This window comes from Pipra filicauda, unplaced genomic scaffold (genome assembly GCF_003945595.2).
Source record: "Pipra filicauda isolate LSUMZ 115617 unplaced genomic scaffold, ASM394559v2 scaffold290_size937220_pilon, whole genome shotgun sequence".
Classification (NCBI taxonomy): domain Eukaryota; kingdom Metazoa; phylum Chordata; class Aves; order Passeriformes; family Pipridae; genus Pipra; species Pipra filicauda.
Window position 1 is genome coordinate 93,720 of NW_024104410.1, and position 19,525 is coordinate 113,244.

Genomic DNA, 19,525 nt, shown 5'->3' on the forward strand with positions numbered 1-19,525 from the left:
TCAATTTTCACTGTTCTGATGATAAAAACAAGATAAATTTCCTGAGAGCAAAAAGATTCCATTCTTATTAATTTTTGAGTATCATAAAATGATACCAATTATTTCCACCTAAAGGCACAAAAGCTTAATTCTGATACTAAGCAAAGTGCCATTTTAGACTTTCAGCATTTGTTTCTTTGCTGCAAAGGGAGTTGATAAGTGCTAAGAACTAGGTACCAATATGGCAAATCGTTTATCCTACACTGACAATCTCTCTGGTGTAAGCTATTACAGTTTCTTAGGGGGGTGAAGATGAATCATCCTTCCTGTTGCATCTATTTATATTAACTCATAAACCTGTAATACGTAGTTTAAGGACAGAGTTATTCCAGAGTATTCATTTTATTCGGTCCACTGGCCGTGTATAAATGGGATGTAAATCCTGTCGAATGCACAGAATCCCACAGCAGCTGAGGCTGGCCAGCTCCTCTGGGATGGGGGTCCCTCCACTCCAGCAGGTTGCCCAGGGCCACATCCAGGCCAGTCCACTTCATAAAAAGAAACAGAAATCCAATGATGACATCTGTATTTCCAGATCATTTGATCTTTGAAAGATTAATCCATCTCTTACAATATGAATCCAATGGAAAATCTCCCAGTGATATAACTCTTCAGTGTGCCTTGCTCTGAGGATCTTCAGCCCTTGAATGTCAGGGTTTACTGACAAACTTAGAATTCCTTTGATTTTGGTGCTGAAAATTGTTTGGTGCAGAGAACAAGGCTTTTGCAATTGAAAATGTACAGTTAAAACGTGAAAGAAAAGTCTCTCCAAGCACTTAAAGGGTTACTGTATGAACAATTTTGGGCTGTCACTTTGACTCTTTATCGTGCACCACTTCCCAGATTGGGCCTTGACAGGTGCAAAGGCAAGTTCCCTGGCTGTGGCAGAGCCAGTGCTTGGCACAGGCTGACAACACAGACCAGCTAAGGAACAACACTATTGTCATTTGGAGAAGATGAAAAAACCCTATCTATGTTTTTAATTGGTAAACACTGACTGCCAAGTTAGTAAATCAAAATTTAAATGTATAACATTGAAGAATCCTTCAATTTCAGCTTTTTTTTTCTTTCCTATTACAGTCTTTGAACTAATTTTGGAGGGCAGCTGGGGCTATTAAACACTTAATTGAACTGTTCTTTTCACTTCAAAAATGTAAAACTCTTTTGTGAAATAGATACAGCAAAGGAAACACATCCAGATGACTAATTCCAGCAGTGATTTCAACTCATAATTTCATTAGCACTGCCAGCAGAGTCAGCAAGAACATCAAGAGATCTGTATGTGTAACATTGTGCTGCACTTGTGAAATACGTTGGGCCAAATTCTGCTCTCGGGTTTTTTTTATCTGATCAAATATGATTTGGACCAGTTTAGCTGACGGTAGGTTTTGGACCTGTATCAACTGGCTTCAGAAAAGCTTCACCTGTCCTTTGAGTAGACTGACAAAATCAGCAGAAAACAGACACATAACAGCTCCAACAGGAATTCTTAAGCCTCAGGTTGGCCAAGAAATGGAACAGCTACATTTGCCCAAGTCTGAATCAAGGTCCTGCCTGAGACTTATACCTTTGAAGTTAAAATCCTAATTTGATTTTCTGACATTTGATGGGCTTGTTTGGGTTTTTTTTCGTTAATGAGGAAATTTTACAATTTCCTATATTTGAAATGTAAATATTCCATCCTCCCTTATTCCTTCCATCCTAAACAGCATACACACACCTCATCTATTATACAAACAGAGCAGGACAGAAAAGTCATTTGTCGTTATAATCACATAAATGTGTCACTGCCTCTGAAGAACACCTGACTGAAGGCCAAGAATGCCTCTATTTCCCAGGATGATGAGGCACATTCTTTTTAACAACTACTTTAAGCTCTTTTGAAATGGCTGAAATTATTACAATTCTGGCAATCACTCCAAAATTTCTTGCCATCAGTTTGACACCAGCACAATGGCTTTCATCCTTTCACAGTGTTTGTGATTATTCCCATACAGGTGAGACATTACTTGATTAATCACACAACAGATTGAGCCAAGGGAGTGAAGAAGGGTTCCCTGGCACAGATAAATGTAGAAAATGTGGTACAATGTGACACCCACGGGTGTATGGGGGTCCTCTCTTCTATCATAACCTGGTTATGGATCAGTTATTGGGCTGAGAGTTCTTTATGATGGCAATAGTCCTCATTTGTGTGCACACAGTTGTCACAAATTGGAAGGGCATCCTGTGCTGTTACAATATAGGTAGGAATGTGACTCATTTGCATTAAGATCTCTTTAGCAGCTGCAAATTTTGCTCAAGTGGATCCTGAAATAACAGCCCATCTGAATCTCATTCTAAAAACACATCCACGCTCAGGGAAGCCAAATCTGTCACTTACTCAGCACTGGAGTTCAGACATCATTACAGAAGGGTTATTGTTGGTCTCCCTGCCAACACTTGAAGTACTTCCCAAGTTTCACCTACTCACATTAGTCCTTAACAAGAGTGAAGGGTTCAAGGGAGGAGTCACTTGAGGGCTGCTCCAGCTGTGTGCTCCTATGGCATGAGGCATTCATTCAGCCATTTCAGAATGTGTATTTGCCTTTCCATCCCGTAGTTTAGAGGCAGAATTAAAAACTTGGACAGAAGGAGTCCTTCCTGAAGGGAAAAAACATAAGTTTCCTGTTTCTCTTCTACTGAGAAGCCCAAACAAAAAGCCAACATGAGCCATCAGGACAGCATCTGCTATACACAGCTTTTCCTTTTGCCTCTGAAATTCATCACTCAACAGAAATACAACAACCTGGTAAATTGTGGTACCGCTACAAATGCCTGGATACAGACAACTGTGGGATACCTGTGAGGGCCACAATCCTAAAGTACTGTTTTCTGTCACACTGGTCCCACTGAAGTCATCTGAACTTCTTGCTACAGAAGCGAGCAAGAACACAGTGACTTGATTTTAACTGTGAAAAGGCTCCAAGGAGCATTTTTCTTAAGTGGGTGCTGGGCTACCTTCCCATTCCTTAGGGATATGAGTCATTTGTGGCTTTGTCCTCACCACGTGCTGCAGCCTCCCTGCAGGGTGTGATGCCAACTGAACCTCAATGGAAGTTGCTTCAAAGGGTCACACCGGTGACCTCCATGTGCCCCAATCCTCTGCAAATACAATGCAACCATAAAACACAGCTCGTGGGAGCACAGTGAGATTTATGCAGTTAATATAAATGTCCTTTGAAATAATCTACTGGGAAAAAAAACCCACACAAAAGAAGAGCAGCAGCAGCAGCAACAACACCAAATTTGAGTCTGTGAGGAGTCTGAACAGGCATCTTTGAACACTTATACTTTAAATAATTCAGAGCACTCTATCAGCAGCTCTTGGATGCAGCACTAGGACGCTGGTTTGTTAACATCATTGCTCTACAAATGTGTATTTTAATCTTGTGAAAGTCTCAAGAGTGCTTGGGCGAGATTTATCCACTAAAATCCCACCACAAAAAAGTCATTATTTTCGTTTCTTTGATCCATCTTTTGGGGCACATGGCTTCATGGCAGAAGGGATTTTCCAAGATAAAGTTTAAAATTAAGAAGAGAAACAACTACATTTTTAAATTCCCTTTCTAATTCATTCTTTTACAGTGTAATTGATATTAAAGCACAGAAACTACAGTTTGAAGAAGGATGAAAATACATGGAAAAGAAGGGATCAGAAAGGTGTGACTGATTTATGTGTTTCTTGATCAGCCAAGAAAAATTCGGTTTATCTGCAGACCTAATGACTTTTCACTGTACAGCCATATTACACCAACTTGTAATACATAATAACAAGAAATATGACTGGGTTTTTATGTATTTAGGTCAAAATGAAAACATCAGCAAGGCAGAGGTGCTAACAGGGTTAGAAAGCATTGCAGTAATGATCAAGCCCACATAGTTCAAAGTGTTAGAGCCAACTTACCTCCTTCACAAGCACTTTATTTTTTAAATTGATTCCTTCTGTCTTTATGGATTTCTTGAGTCAAGGTCAATAGTTTCATTCTGTAGCCAGGAATAGGCTAGACAATATAAAAGTTGCAGAAATTAATTCATCTAAAAGAGATGCATGTCATTGGGATTTGAGAATAATAGAAGTTATCTTCAAAAAGTTGCTGAGTGTAAATATTCTCCTTTGTTTACTCAGCTCTGCAGCAGGTAGAAACCTGGAGAAGCAGCTTAAAGGTCACATTCAAGTATATCATGTTTATGTCTGTTGGTATATGGTCCAACTTTCACTGTAAATTCTATGTGGACATGACTTATGTGAAGCACATCTAATTCAGGCCTCCAAAGTTCTGAGTTTGTGCTGGTAGGAAGGACTTGGTACTCAGCTCTCTGAAGCACAGCTACCAACTTCCACAACACCCAGGAACACCTAAGAGGAGGTCTGCAAACACAAGAAGGGTCAGAACACAGACTTTTTATAGGGTGGTTACAAGGAATCACAAATTGCAGTGTAATGAGTAGCATGCAAATTATATTTATTAGCAAAGAATTCTGGAAGAAAAGGAACCCTAAGCATTAACCTAAGGACTCATAAGGATGAATCTCTATCAATGTTTTTCCTAGGTAAGGGCAGATGAGCCTGACAAATTGCACTGATTATATTTTCAGTATGCAGGCAAACTGACATTTTACCTTCATTATTTCTCCATTGTTCTATTTTGAGCTTCCCACAAGGTATCTGCAGGGGAGAAATGAGCTGTAACGCACAAAGACTAGTGTAAACTTACTTTTGTTATTGGGAAAAAGAGAAAAGAAAATTCAGAAGTAGAATTAACAAGATGAGTAGGACTCCAGTTTACTTGATTTTCACAAATTTACATCTCCTCTGGCTAAAAAGAAAAAGCTCCTAGTGATAAATGTTTCAGAACTCAGAGATAAAAATTTATATTTCCTGGATTTATTGCCTCAACACAAAATTGCACACTGCATTTTTCTGTAGCCAATCCTCTCCTAGTGCAATGTAGCACTTATCCATGTCCTGTAAATCACCCATGTTTTGTATGAAGTGCCCTCTCAACTCCAGTAAAATACTTGAGCTTTTTTACATCTTTCTGGATAAAGGTATCTTTTACACTAACAATTACAGAGCTTTAAAGGAACAATTTAATATTATCACGACCTTGAAGATGCACCTACTTTTTAAGCAACTGGAAGAACATATTTAGATTTGGTGGGGCTTCAAAGCCCTCACAGATTCTCAAAACTATCATATTCTGAGACAAGACACCAGCTCAGTCTCTCCTCCAAACACTTGGATGGGTTTTGACAGTAAACATCGTGTAAGAGAGAGATCTGGTGTTACAAGAGCACACTAAGGGCCTGCTGTTGGCTACAGGGCTGAGGGGACACTGCCTTGTCAGAGATGCCCCCTCCACTGCCTCATTTATTTGGGCATGTTGAGCACAGAAGGACTGTCACAAGAGCTTCATCTTGTCATGGCTTTTATTGAGGTTACATAAGTAAGAAAAAAAATCACAGAACTCCGTTTGAGAGCAAAACGTTTCTCCAACAGCAATAAAAAAAAGTCCTTTGTCTTTTAGAGTTGGTTCCATTAGCTCTGTTATACTCTAAGCAGAAGAAAGCAGTTTTCCACTCTTGCTTTCCACACTAATGAAAACAGACCTTAATGACTGTGTTTCTGGGAACCACAGCCATGGTCCGAAACTCGAGGCAGATGCTGAGAAGCCAGAAGAGCAGAAGAGACATTAGTGCCCATGCCATCTGCTCTCATCAGAGACCCTTCCCTACTTAAATGATGTAGGATGAGGCTGCTCCTGGGACACCACACACACACTGCTAACACCTACAGACACTAACTGAAAACGGGGTGAGAGGCACCGAGCTCCCCGGGTGTGCTTTTAGTGCCAGCTCGTGGCTCCCTCTCCCTCTGCCTGAGGATTTGAGAACTTCCACAGAGAAGACAATTGCAACTGAAGCACTCATAAAAATAGGGACTAATATGTCGCTTCAGCTTTCATCCTTAAGCACTGCCATATTCCAGAGAAGCATTTTTTGTTCCTGATGAGTTAATAAAGAAATGTAAAGGGAAATACATAGACTTGTTTTGTCAATTAACTGGTGGTAGAAGACACTTCCAGCGGCTCTCATGGCTTTCTAGTAACAGGGTAGGCATAACTACCTGTTTTCAGTCAAGTGTTTCTATTTACCTCCAAATTATGGAGAAGGTGCAGCTTTGTTTAAACATGAAATATATGAAATTTAATTTGTCCCCAATATTATAAAACAAAAGTGAGAAAGGCACATAGAATCCTAAGACAACGGGATGTTGGTTGCACCCCTTGGGTTTGAATTGTATATTCAATTAGTTTCATTTTATGTGAAGGGCATCATTTTCACACAATTTTCCAGAGGTGATGGTAAGTATCTTTCAACTTCAACTGAGAATAAAAAGCAATTTAAAATTAATATGTATATTTTCAACTTAAAGCATCCTTTACACAGGAAAATAATACAGCACATTCTTTGCAACTGAAAGTTTTCTAATATTATTTTTTAAATAATGTTCACAGTATTCAATTTCAGCTTAACTCTATTGATTAAAAAAAAAAATCAGCATGTAGGAGAGCTTGGATTTTCTATGTAATTTTCAATTTATAATAACTCACAGACCCAGCCTGATTCCACTAGATCCATGCAGCTTTTACCCTTAAATTTATAGAAACAGTCAGTATTTGCATTAGCTGGATTTACACATCGCAGACTGAAGTGCCTCAGCAAGTTAAGATTATTAAACTGTGCATTGCTTTTTGTGCATCTTTGCCCTGATCTGCACTATTCAGCTACATTTCTGCTAAACAAGTCAAAAGGAGCAGAGTGTCTGTATTATACATTATATTTCTGCTGAACAGAACTTTAATAAATGGACTAAGCTTCTATTTTAATCAAGCATCATGCACACAGTGCAAAAAATAATGTGTGGAACAGCTCTGAATGATCCTGTTGTCTGCCTCTTTCTATAAAGAAAAAGACCAATTTATAACAGTACCAGCCTGTTTGAAGACGATATAGATTTTTTGATATTCTAGAATGCTGAATAATACCAAATAAGCAGCAGAACAGGGATTAGAGTAGGTCAGCACACGATATTAATAGCAATTAATAATACTAGTAATAAAAGCTGATACAGTTTAACTGCAGTCCCTTTCTCCCTATCACACACAGATTTGTGTTGTACCACTGGGGCTTTTGGTTGTGTGATTCATGCAAGAGGAGGTTCCCAATCAGGATACAAAGAGAGCTTCCAAAAGCTGAAAACTAATGAAACAGTCTCTATCAGACCAAATCTGCTGAAATCAGAAATCTGGTACTCTTTGTATATTCAGGTTCACGTTGTATGATTTCCACATTAGAACAAAGGAATGTAGTTCTGGAGCTCAAAAAAAAAACTGCTCCAGTGGCTTACATTGCATAGAAATATTCTATTATTCTTTTGTCTAGGCACTTATACTGTCTTCATCGCACTAATTAGAATAACACTAATTATCTTCCTAAGGCTGTCCTTAAAAGATAATACAGGACACCTGGGCTGGAGTTTGGTTTGTGTGATTTTGTGTGGGTTTCCTCATTGCCTGTTTTCAGTACGAATTTTGTTTTAGTGAATTTGTGTGATTGTGACACAAAGAATGAAAGATTTTTTTTTTCTACAAAGAGCCTCAATGCTTTTCTTTGCCTTTGCTCATTGCTTTGAAAGCACTTCACTGAAGATACTGTTGAATAAAAAAGGGGGGAAGTTTTTAGTGTCTCCATGAATGTTTCAGAAAGAGAACACATTAAAATATCAATATTAAAAAAAAATTATTTGATTGATTTCACAACACTACCAACAAATCAGATTTTCTGGATTCCAATACACATTTGAATGAAACTTGGGGGGAAAAAAATGGATTTATTTCAATATCCTGCCAGGTCAGCTACAAAACATGTAACATGATGATCTCTAGAAGCAGAAGATGGATATTTCTTTCCATATCATTTATTTATATTTGCTCATGAGTGCATTCTTAATGAATACATCTACCAAGAGCATTCAGAGGGAAGTCAAGGTGAAAGCAAACAGGAAATGAAACCACTCCATCTCTTTCAGCTGAACATCCAGGGAAATAACAGCACATGAGCATTTACAACTGCAACATGAGGGACAAGACAAATGTTGGGCATCCCTGGGAGCACCAAGACCAGCTGGAAAGAACTGATGCTCACAAACTGTAAGAGAACTTGGCATTAAAAAACAAAATGGTAGAGAGAGACTTCAGGCAATGTCAGACAGAGAGTAATAAGAAAACTGGGAAAATCTAGAAGATACTTCAAATAGAAATGGTTCTTGCTGTGCACGTGAGCAGCTCCCAGTGCAGCCACTGTGATGGTTGTAGAATCAGCATCCACCCCAGAATTCCCAAACTGCCAGAAGACCTTCCTTCCATCCACCTTTTATCCTTCTGCAAATACCTCTCTACACTCTGCTTTTTCATAATGTTAGTCTCATTTGAGCAACATTATCTCTGCTTCCTCCAGCTCATCACTTCATCTCGTTTATCTCCCAGCCCTGGTGTCCATGGTGTGACATACAGTTGACTCTTTGAGCCATGGAACATGTTTTTATTTTGCCTTCCCATAATACCTGCCAAAATAGAGTTCAGCAGTTTCAGGAAGATGCTATTATTGCAAAAGCTTTTGAGTCCTCTGCAAAACATGAATCACAATCAAATTAAATGCAGAGGGATTCTGGACAGGGAGCAGATGTTCTGTTCACATCAAGTGAGGAATCTGTCACAGTCTGGAAGGAAAGCAGAAGCCAGTAAGCTCCTTAATTTGCTCCTTCCATACATATAAAGTCCAAGTTTAATTTGGAAATCTTGTTTTATGTCCTTTGTGTTCTTATCTGCCAGGATAAAAATAAAATAAAAAAAATTAACGTAATTCAAGAACTTTAACAAGAAGTTGCACTTACTAAATTCAGTTTTCCTTTCCAACGCAGTTCTTTTATGCCATTCTGTCAATTCAATATTTTCAAAGTCCCCACATTCTTGCTAAATATTTGAGCCACAGAAGTGACTGTCACTTAAGTATTTTCACTTGAGCTATTTCTAAATTCTAGCAATCTCTATTAGAGAATCTCTTTGTCTCTTCTAGCAAAGGGTGTTCAGTAAGGAGTGAGAGAAGGATGAAAATTAGTGGCAGGGCCTGTCTCAGTACAGGAAGCCACAAAGATGCCTTACTGTGTCTCTCTTTAGAGTTTTCATTGTAGAAAATGCCAAGAGCTCTTGAACTTGTAAAGTTAAATAAATTCATATTAAATACAGTTCATATAGGCTAATTATATACTTCCTATGCAAAACATTGGGATACAACTGGAGCTAATAGACACAAACCTGCACGTCTGTGCCTAAAACCAGAAGGATTATTGGTCAAATATCAAATATCAAGGATTATTGGTCAAATATTGGTCAACTCAGGTCTTCCATACTGGAGCAATGGCATTAAAGAAGAACTAAGGTGAATGTCAAACACCTCTATAACAATCCAGCCACCCACCTCTTGTCAGAGGGAAGGTTTGCTGTGACAGTGTCAAGCATGGCTTGGAAGGGGCAAAGGTGGTGTGGAGAGAAGAGACTTTTTCTTCACACAGTGGTCAAATACACACCCACCTAAGAGTGACTGGTTCTGGGAAGAGGTCAAAAAGAGCAGGGTCTGTTTATCTGGTCCATGGGCCACATGCATCCTTCTTCTGCTGTAGTAGCCATGCTGCTACTTGGATGGAGATTCAGCATTAACCAGTGATTAATAAAATAAAAATAATGATCTGTCACGGGAACAGAAAGGAAAGATTCAATGTTTCTGACCTTGATCCATGGGATGTTAGAGCAAACTTCCCACCAAGGAAGACTGCCGAGTGGTTGAAGTTTTTTTATCTTTAGGGAACTCTGAGAACATAGAAATAGAAGCAGTGGCTGTGTCCCCTGAGGACATTTACAAGCAGCACAAACTCACCCTGCAGTTCAGCACAACTGGTGGCCCCATCTCACAAGAAAACCAAAGTGAGAACAGCAGGAGTACTGTGGGTTGGGCATGAGCTGCACCAGCAGAACTGTAGAGAGAATTCTGCACATCCCTCCCTGTGTCATGCCAGGGTCTGATCAGCATCATACAGTTTTTCTCCTTAAGGAGGGACAAATTAATTTCCAACAGACATCTTTTTTTTAAAAAAAAGAAAAAAAAGTGTGATTTCTACTTCATCAAGCTCTTACAGGCTTAGGAAAAGAAGCTTTCAGGTTCTGTTGTGAAGCTTTCAGGATCTGTTTCAAAGCTTTTGAGAAGGGTCATCTAGGAATATATGTGAACAATAGACAACTTTTAATTTCTCAGTTAATCACTGGCAGGAGACTCTCATGAGGTATTCTATTTGCCTCTCTCCAACACTTTATTAAAAAGAGACTGTGCTCAAGACACAAAGCAAACAGATAAGGAAAACTATTCTCTAACCTATAATCTTTCATAAAAAAAACCCAAAGAAAATAGGAAAATTCCTATGGCAGAGTGAGCTTATTGTTTTAATAACAGTGGAAAGATTATGCAGGAGTAATGTGAAAATTCCCTTTGCTTTGGATTATTTAAGAAATGATAGCTGTTCTGTTATGTATTTGCCAAGTCCTCCAAAGCAGGGATTTAGGACTAGGATTGATTTTATGCTGGATAAGACAAAAGGTTTCTATCACAGGAACACAGAAGCTAACACATCAAAGTAAAGAACAGCAGTTAATCTAATTCAGCTTCTTCCCCAGTTCCCCATTTCAGATGCTGATATACCTCTGTAATTACAAGTAACTACGGAACTCAATGGGAAAAAAAATGCACAATGAAATCTGAGCAAGATTTGAATGGCTCAAAGGGGGATAAGGCTTTGAGCACTACACATTCCACCCAGCAATTTATTTTTTTCTATAAAATATCTTCCTGATATTCTCTCATCATCATCTTGGAAATCAACTTAGCATCTTCTGAACTCATTACATGATACAAAATGCATCCATTTTAGAGACCTGTCTGCAGGCATTTAATTCTGGAGCATCTGACTCAAAAACTTGAAGGTGAGTCTCTCCATTTGCAGAGGACCAGGACAAAACATAACCTGAAAATCCTGACTCCAGAATTTAAGTAGGATTTGAATTATTGCACAGACTTTTTGTATAGCAGTGAATTTTGCCCATTGGCACCACCTCGTTCCACGCTGAGACAACCCTGCAGAGTTGCAGAAGAGAGCAGTGCCTACCCCAGAACAGCTGATTCTCAAAGTAAATCAGTGCTAAAAGTGCAAGGTGAACCACCTCAGGTCTAGCAAGCCATGGGGAATTTGCAGGTTGACTGAAATGTTTTCAAACCATTACAGCAGAGGAGGCAGGTGAAGTCAGGAGAGGTGGGATCACAGAGCAAAGCTGCAAGGAGCCAAGGGGAAGATGTCTCCTGGCTGGGACACAGAGCCACCCTCAGCTGTGTCATGGGTGAACCTGTGAGTTGGATGCACCTGGAAGACACCACAGGGGAAAAGGGATAGGGCACAGGACTATGAACAAGCAGGAGAAAGGCCAATCTGCAAGGAAAGCTTGAGTGGGAGATACCTGTGTGACTGTCACTTTTAACCTGAGAGCCTTGGCAGTGATGGTGGCTTGGTTGCCCAAAACAGCACCTGCTGACCAGACAGGCCCTGCATGACCCCATAGGTGAAGCAGGCACTCTGGTGACCTGTATCATTCCTCTGCTCCTCCTGCCCTCTGCCTCCCAAGTGCAGGAGTGGATTATCCAAGGACTGCACACACAAGGATTACTTTAAATCTATAGATGCTGGAGAACAGAAACCTATGGCCTTAAACAGGTGGCTGTTCTTCCCAGGCTCCACAGTGTGCACTGCTCCTCTTTGGGTCAGTCTGACAAACAATCCCAAACACATCAGCTGAAGTCCAGGCTGGTCTGATGCATTGTAAGACAGCTGGGTACAGACTGCCCTTTGCTTCCAGCCCTTTTGGGGGAAAGGTGGAGGTGGTGGTGCTCTGCCTGGAAAGTGCAGCATGCAGAAATACACAGCAGGATACTGCAGGGTCCTGAGGCACTCAGTACACTGATCCTAAAGGTCCTGGTCACCACTGCTGTTGCTCCACTGAACCTGTTGCTTGTTCCACATCTATTTTATTGGATGGAGACCCAGAAGTGGTTTTCTCTTAGTAGAAAGCATCATAGGACTAACAGCAGATGCAGTAGGAGCAAGGGGATGTGATGTGGCAGAGAAGATTTATCAGCTTAGATGGATATAATGTGCAGCAAACACAGTCATTTTGAAATAAGTACTTACATCAGCTACTAAAAATTAAAGATGTGCTGTGTTCACTTGTTTCTTGTCATAGAAAATTGTCACAGGATATTGCAGAGAATAAAACCAAGAGTGTTCAGAAGGAGACCCCTGAAAGCAATGGGGTGAGGCTGTTCACAGATGCTTATTAAAGCCAACAGAGCAGATGCAATCTCTGGCTCAGGATGTCCTTATATTGCTGACTGGTAGCAGCAAGGGTGAGTATAAAAAGAAAAGTACAAGCAATATTTGTTTTATTTTTTTATGCCCTTTTCCCATAAGTATCTACTACTGCTGGCATTGTCAGAGCTTCAACCATGCACAAAGGAAGCAAAAAAATGTAATTTTTCATGTTTTATTAGATGCAATTGTTAGTCAATGATTGTAACAAAGCATTTTTGTCTGACCTAGTTCAGCCTTTCTTTAGGAGAGCCGGTAAACATTTATATTTGTGAAGATTGGACATTTTTAAAGCTAAAAAGTTTTTAGCAGTGTTAGTTGCTTTCATGCTGTTTCAGTAAAGACCATTTATTTTTCATCTTTTTGTTCTTATATTTTTCCTCTGTTCCTTTCTGGCACAGAATAAAAGAAGAAAATTTTTAATTACAGGGGTTTTTTTCAGTTTTGGGGTTTTTTTTCTTTTTCCTCTGACAGTGTAATTTTGAAAAGCGAAACTTTCAAGCTACTGAAGAGTAAAAATAAAAATCTACTTCCTCCAACTGGAGTAATGCCAAATTTTAATATTAATATTTTAACATTTAATGACAACCTAAGGTAAAAAATAATATCTGAAATTTGTTTTTCATTCATATCCGTTGCTAGGCCAAAGATACCACAATCACTGCTTTTAATGGAGCTTTGCAGCTTCCTGAACCAGAATATATTCCTCTCATCATGCCTAAATTCCCATCTAGACCATTAGCCCATAAAAGTGGATAATGCCGTGTAAGCACTGTACCAAAGACAGCCTCAGTCCTAGAGACTTTACAAGCAGAATTAAGGACAATTAAACACATTTATAAGCAGTAACATCCATGTTGAAGACTCAGCAATAGGAGTTTCTGCCAGAAAAAGGGAAAGGAACAGTTCACAACCCCAACTGCATCAGCACAGGTAGATACCAGTGTGTCACAGATGCACAGCTCAGGTGACACTGGTGTTTTCAATAGTTTTCTTTAGAAAGAATAAAGAGTTCCCAGAACATTTTTTCCTCTCTGGTGAAAGTTACTCCAGAAAATGGAGAAAAAACTTCTCTATCATCTCTTCTTCAAAGCTAAGGAATGCTAAACAGATTGCATTCGTTCTTGTCCCTGTAAGAGTCATAACATTAAAACAAACCTCTTAACAGAATGTACATTAACAACTATTTTAATCATCAGCATTAGCAACCTCCCAACTCTTGTAGGAGTTACCTTCTACCTTGTGGTTATGCAAGTTCCATCTCCTAACAATTTCATTTTATATTTAAATCAAAATTATTTTATTTCTTCAATAATGAAAGAATAAATGATGTAAAATGTCATCCTTTCCAAAGGCTAAGGAAACCCTGGCATTCATCAGCCACAGAAAACCTGTTTTTAGGACTAAAAGTTTTATAAAAGTAAGGACAGCTTTGTGTACAGTTCGTGTAGGTGGATTTTTGTCATGTGTTCAACTAGAGTAGGAGAAAATCTAATGCCTTGGCAAGGTATGAATATAATAAATATTGTTCGTCACAGGCTGGGTTGGACAAGTTTAGTATGGGAAAGCTTCTGGTTTCAGGAGGTTTCTTTCAGGATGAATTTTGCTCCAGTGGAATCCAAAACACTGCTCAGCAGCACTAAAGATTGAGTGTTCTGGTCACTTCATTAACAGGGAAAACCACTGGCTTTCAAACAGTGCAAGAGAATGGGTTTCTACTGATTTATAGCTCACTGGAGTACTTTTAATTGGACTTTGCTGTTTTTCTGCACCAATGGCTAGTCCTTTCTTAACTGTTTGTTTTTTCCTAAGAAGTGGAGCCCTGAGAAAAATTACTTTAATGATAATGTAGGCAGAAAAATGCTCCTTGGCAGAATTGAAACACTATTAATTATAGCCCCTTCTGGAAACATTTTGCCAGATGCGTGGAAAATAATGCCCATGGATACTTTATACCCCGAATTTAGCTGTGTGATTTTTACACAGAGATGTCACCTTTAGAAGGGAAAAAAAAAATTCCTGCCATGAGGTTTTTTAGGGTAACTTTCCATTTTTAAACCTGTGGATTAATCCTTTGTATGACTGTAGGAACCATGCCCATCTGTGTTCCCTGATGAGGTCATTTTCCCATGGCAGGGTCACACTCAGCAGACAGGATCACCCCCCCTTTCTTGTCCAGGTTTCACCACCTTCCTCACTAGCACACAATGTGAATTTAAACGAAGTCATTTGCACCAAAGGAACCAATTATTTGCATTTTTCCCTGCCCTTACTGAAGGAAGATGCTGTATCTGGGCATTCCTGGGAGCAGGGAGTGAGGCAGCACCTTGGCACAAGCCAGATGAGGCTTTTGGACCAGCTTTGCCCCATGCCCACTCCCTCTGAAATCTGGCCAGAGGGTTTAATATCTGGTTCCAAATGCCCAGCTCCTGCTTTGAAAATCTCCAGAGACCCCTGCAGGCCTACACAGAGACCCAAAAAATATCTATTATCCCCACTTATATTCTTATATTCTGATATTCTTATATTCTTATATTCTGATTTTCCTGGCAGATCACATTGTCTGGAAAATACAGGGATACAATTTCTCAAGTGCAACCCAAACTTCAGGGGACATAAAAATTTATGCAAGTTAGACCCCCTAACATTGAAGCAGATAAGAGGTCTCCACAAGAGTTATTTAGGAGACAGATGAGGGATTAAGGTATTAAAAGCCTTTTAAATAATTTAAGCCTTCAAAGGGCATTACTTATTTCTATAAATAATTTAAGGTATATATTCTGTGATTAATTAGGGACAAAGGGCCTGGAAGATTCCCACAGACAGTGCCCTGGACCCCGACTCTGCCACAGGGACTACAAGCAAACACATTTATTGGTAATGTAAACACACATAATGTCAGAAGGTGCTCCTGGCTTCAGTGCTCCTAAAAACTCAGACTACTCTTTGCTTGCTCTCATGGCTGGGAAAAGCTTGCCAATAAACCAAGACATACTGGGAAGCTGAGCTGAGCCCCCAAGCCAAAGGGCTGAGGTTTTTCATCCGCACAGAGAGGCCAGGAGAGAAACTGGATGAAAGCAGAAGCCAAGCTTTGCTCTCCACGGTGCAAGCGTAAGCCTGGAGTCACTAAAAGGAGCAATTAGTATAATCCTGCTTTTCACATCAGGGCAGGAATCCTCCATTCTGGAGGGAAAAGCAAAAAAAGGGGAAAAAAAGAAGGATTTGTAAACTGGCAGCTGGTGCTTGAATGAGTGGACACGATGTTTCCTTTTTCATCTTTAACAAAATCGGTAGATAAGAGATGCAAGAGAAAGGTGTTTGCTATATGCTTTGACTTAAAAACAAATGAGAATCTTAAAACACTTCTTTTAATTCATCACATAAGCCCCTTGCTTTTGCTTAGCGAATGCATTTCCTCCTTCTCTACCACAAGGCAAGAGTAAGAAAACTCAACAGTTAATGAACTTTGCAGTTGAAGCTCAGTTGCTTTGGAAAAAAAAAAAAAAAAAAGTTGGAGGGTTCAACTATGAACTTGGCAAAAAAACCATCTCCTTTTGCTGAAGGACCACAGTGCAGAGAGGAAATTCTATCACCAACAATTTGTCAAGAAAAGCTTTCTGCTAGAGAAAATCCCACCTCGTGGCTTTGCAAAACACTGTCATTGTATTAAAACAGCTTTAGTGAGTCAGGGTTGATTTAAATGCTACCTCTGTCTCTCTGCTCCTGCCTGTCTTCACAGAAAGGACTGCAGCTTGTGAGATGTCTGCATTTCCTTCACCAAACTGCTGAAATGCTGTTCTTCCCTTCCCCCAAAATGTCTAGTCCACCACCTACATTCTATCATTGCAGCAAATCATTGTTTATTATCTACTTACTTACTGAACAACAACCAAAGCTGGACCTATTTCCTCCCCAAATAGCACCAGTCAATGAATCCATTGCTTCCATGAGTGCTGCATGAAGTATTATTCCCATCCTCCTGATGTCCTCAGTGTTGTCTCCTCACCACCCTGGGCTGGCCAGTGTCCCTTCAAATGGTAACTCAGAAGTGCTCAAAATTTCTCTTTGCCAGAGAAGGGTAAAGTTTTAACCACGATAAAGTCGTGTAAGAGGAGAAATGATGGAAGTATGAGAAATTCCTCCTCTAAATTTGTAATTCCTATTCACTTAATCTTAAAATTTAGCATAGTTTATTAGAAAGGCAGATCATAATGCCTTTCCCTCACTTAAAAAAACAAACAAACAAAAAACAAACAACCTGGAAATAATCAAAGAACTAAACAACATCATGTTCTGTCAGCTGGGGCTTTTTTCTAGAAATACTAGCAAAAAAAGTTATTTCGGAAAAATATTTCTGTTCACCTTCAGTTGAAATTGTCCAGTGTCACTGAAAATGACAACTCTGCTCAGCATCACTGTATTCACTTTTAATCACCACTCTCCAGCCTTTACTACATCTTCTACTCTATTGGCTTCTGGCCACTTCAAACGTTTTGTCCTTGAGCAACCATTTTCTACCTTCCTTTTTCCCCTCAAGCACAGTAAAGGGTTTCATGGCACTAAGTGGGCAGAGATTTAGCTGTATAACCCCCATTGATACTACTCCAGGAGAAAAGTCAAAAATTACAGTCAAACCCCAACCCACATTAGATTAATATTTTTTTCTGACACTTATAATTAAGAGTTCAGTTCACTGGTCTTTTTATCCAGAACATTCCCCACAAAGGATAAAGGGAATCTGCATTTGTGTATAAATGCACTTTGTTTCTAATATAAATGTTTCTTTTATTGTGTTTTTTTTTAATTACATCACATCAAATCTCAATATTATTTCTAAAGAAGTTTATTCTCACCTAGAAAAAAACTAATTCTAAAATAAGCTCATCACTAAATTCTATATATGTTTACAAAAAGTTCTTAAAAATAATAATCTGGAAGAATTCTGAGGTGATACCAAGGATGCCACTGTGACCTAAGGTTAAAAGCTGTGCCTGATATATGTGACTTACAGGAAAGAATTCAGTCCCTCCCGGGCCCATTCAAGCATTTAAATAAGTGTAGAAACCTTTTGTGCATCAAGAGTCAAACTTTTCACCAGTGTTACTCCTCAGAGAACACAGTGGGGACAGTCTTGAAATTTCTTGGTGCTCCTTTTTATGGACACTGAATCTTGATAATAAAATTCCTTATGGAGTCCTCACATCTGTTGTACAAAATCTGTAGAAGGAGCAATCTGGACTCTATTGAGGCTTGGAAATATTAATTAATATCTCCAGGAATGCCAAGCCAAATTTTTTTGCTAAATATGTGAAGTACTGGAAATCAATAGTTACCTCCCCTTACCTAGTAAATCATTTGACTGCAAACCTGCAAATACGAATAACTGCCCTGCTAATCTTTAAAAATGTCTTCATTGTAGAAAACCTACATTTATTCATGATATTTTGTAAAGATTTTTAATTATATCTGTAGCTATCATAATTACAATGCCTCATTATATGATTATACAGGTTCCTACTCATTACGAAAACGCAATTAAGGAAATGAAAGAAGAACATCATCACATAGACATTTCAAAACTCTAGAAAATAGCTTCTGGGAAGGCCTAACTGTGCTGGCTCTACTTGGATGAGGAGTCTCACAGCAGAGAAACACAAGTTCTGGGACAAAACGAGCATTAGGTGTGACAGTACCGATGCACCACCTACCAGTGAAGTTCAACAGAACACCACTGTACCCTCTGCTGCACTCCTGCTTGGTACCATCTTGCTAAATTGTTTCCTTTAGAACATTTATCAGGCACCTTTTTGGCTTAATGAAGATTTGGTGGAGATGGGCAAACCAATTTCTCCTGACAGTAACAGCTCCACCCTGTCAGCAGAACTGCAGGAACAGGCTGCCATTTGCTCAGTTACCCAAAAGATTTTCATTCCACTTGTGGAAAAAAAAAAAAAAAAAAAAAAAAAAAAAAAAACAACAAAGCAATTGTCTTTCAACACTGAGCTTTCAATTTTGGCAACAGCCAGGCTTTTTTTCTCCTGTAGTGCTATTCCTCTGCTCCTAATGGAATATTGATCTTCTCTAAGGAAGTGTAAAGCAATCAATACACTACAAAGAAGAGGAGAAATAGGTAAGAGAAAACATCTCCGTATTCTTTTCATACGTAACTGGAACAAAGAGAAGTGGACTAAAACTAACAAACCAGAAATTTTTGGATACTAAAGATTATTTGTGAGGTCTTCACTCTAACGCAAAGCATTGGCACACATCATGTTTGACATGATACAGAGATACCTGGTGTAAGGGTTTAGTTGCACTGGACTCACAGGCTTAAGCTCCTAGACTGTGAGACTGAGAATAGAGCCAAAAATTTAATCTATGCTGTGATGTTCCTGGTATGCACTCACGAGTGTCCTTTGATTTATTTTGGTAACAAAAATAAAGCACATAATGGGCACCCACCAGGAATGCAGAGGTGTCTCTGTGCACGTAGAAATACCCTCCAGTATAGAGGTACCACCTAGAGTTAGAAGGGATGAATTTGGCCACCTTTTATCTCTCTGTTTAAATAAGAGGCAAACCTACAACAAAATAAAGAGTGGAAGAGCATGGTGTGGAAAAGGCATACCTATGTGCAGTACTGCAGGTATATATATTACAAGTTCAAGCCCTTAGACATTTCTTTAGGAGTCTAAAGATATTTAAAACAACTCCTGTTATTTATCTGTGACCACAGCTGCCGGCTGGAGCACTAAAGTCCACTTTTCACTTGTCTCATCTCAGTCTTCAGCCTTTGAAAACACCCCATCCTTCATTTTCTTAATTCTTATTAAATAAGAAAGAAAAAACACAAATAGCAACTTTGTCCATGTAACTAAACTCTTCTCTAGGAGATCCTTTCAAGTAGGTTCAAAATTT

The 19,525-nt window shown here is 39.2% G+C and overlaps 1 long non-coding RNA gene across 1 annotated transcript in view; it reads right to left on the bottom strand.

Annotated features, from left to right (window-relative positions):
• The window catches only part of LOC120323579, an 87,424-nt gene that overhangs the window by 16,943 nt on the left and 50,956 nt on the right, over positions 1–19,525 (bottom strand). The window contains exons 2-3 of the long non-coding RNA XR_005564196.1: positions 3,986–4,082; positions 2,513–2,682 (exon numbers count right to left, since the gene is read on the bottom strand). This is a non-coding gene — a long non-coding RNA (uncharacterized LOC120323579). The remainder of the gene's footprint in view (positions 1–2,512; positions 2,683–3,985; positions 4,083–19,525) is intronic.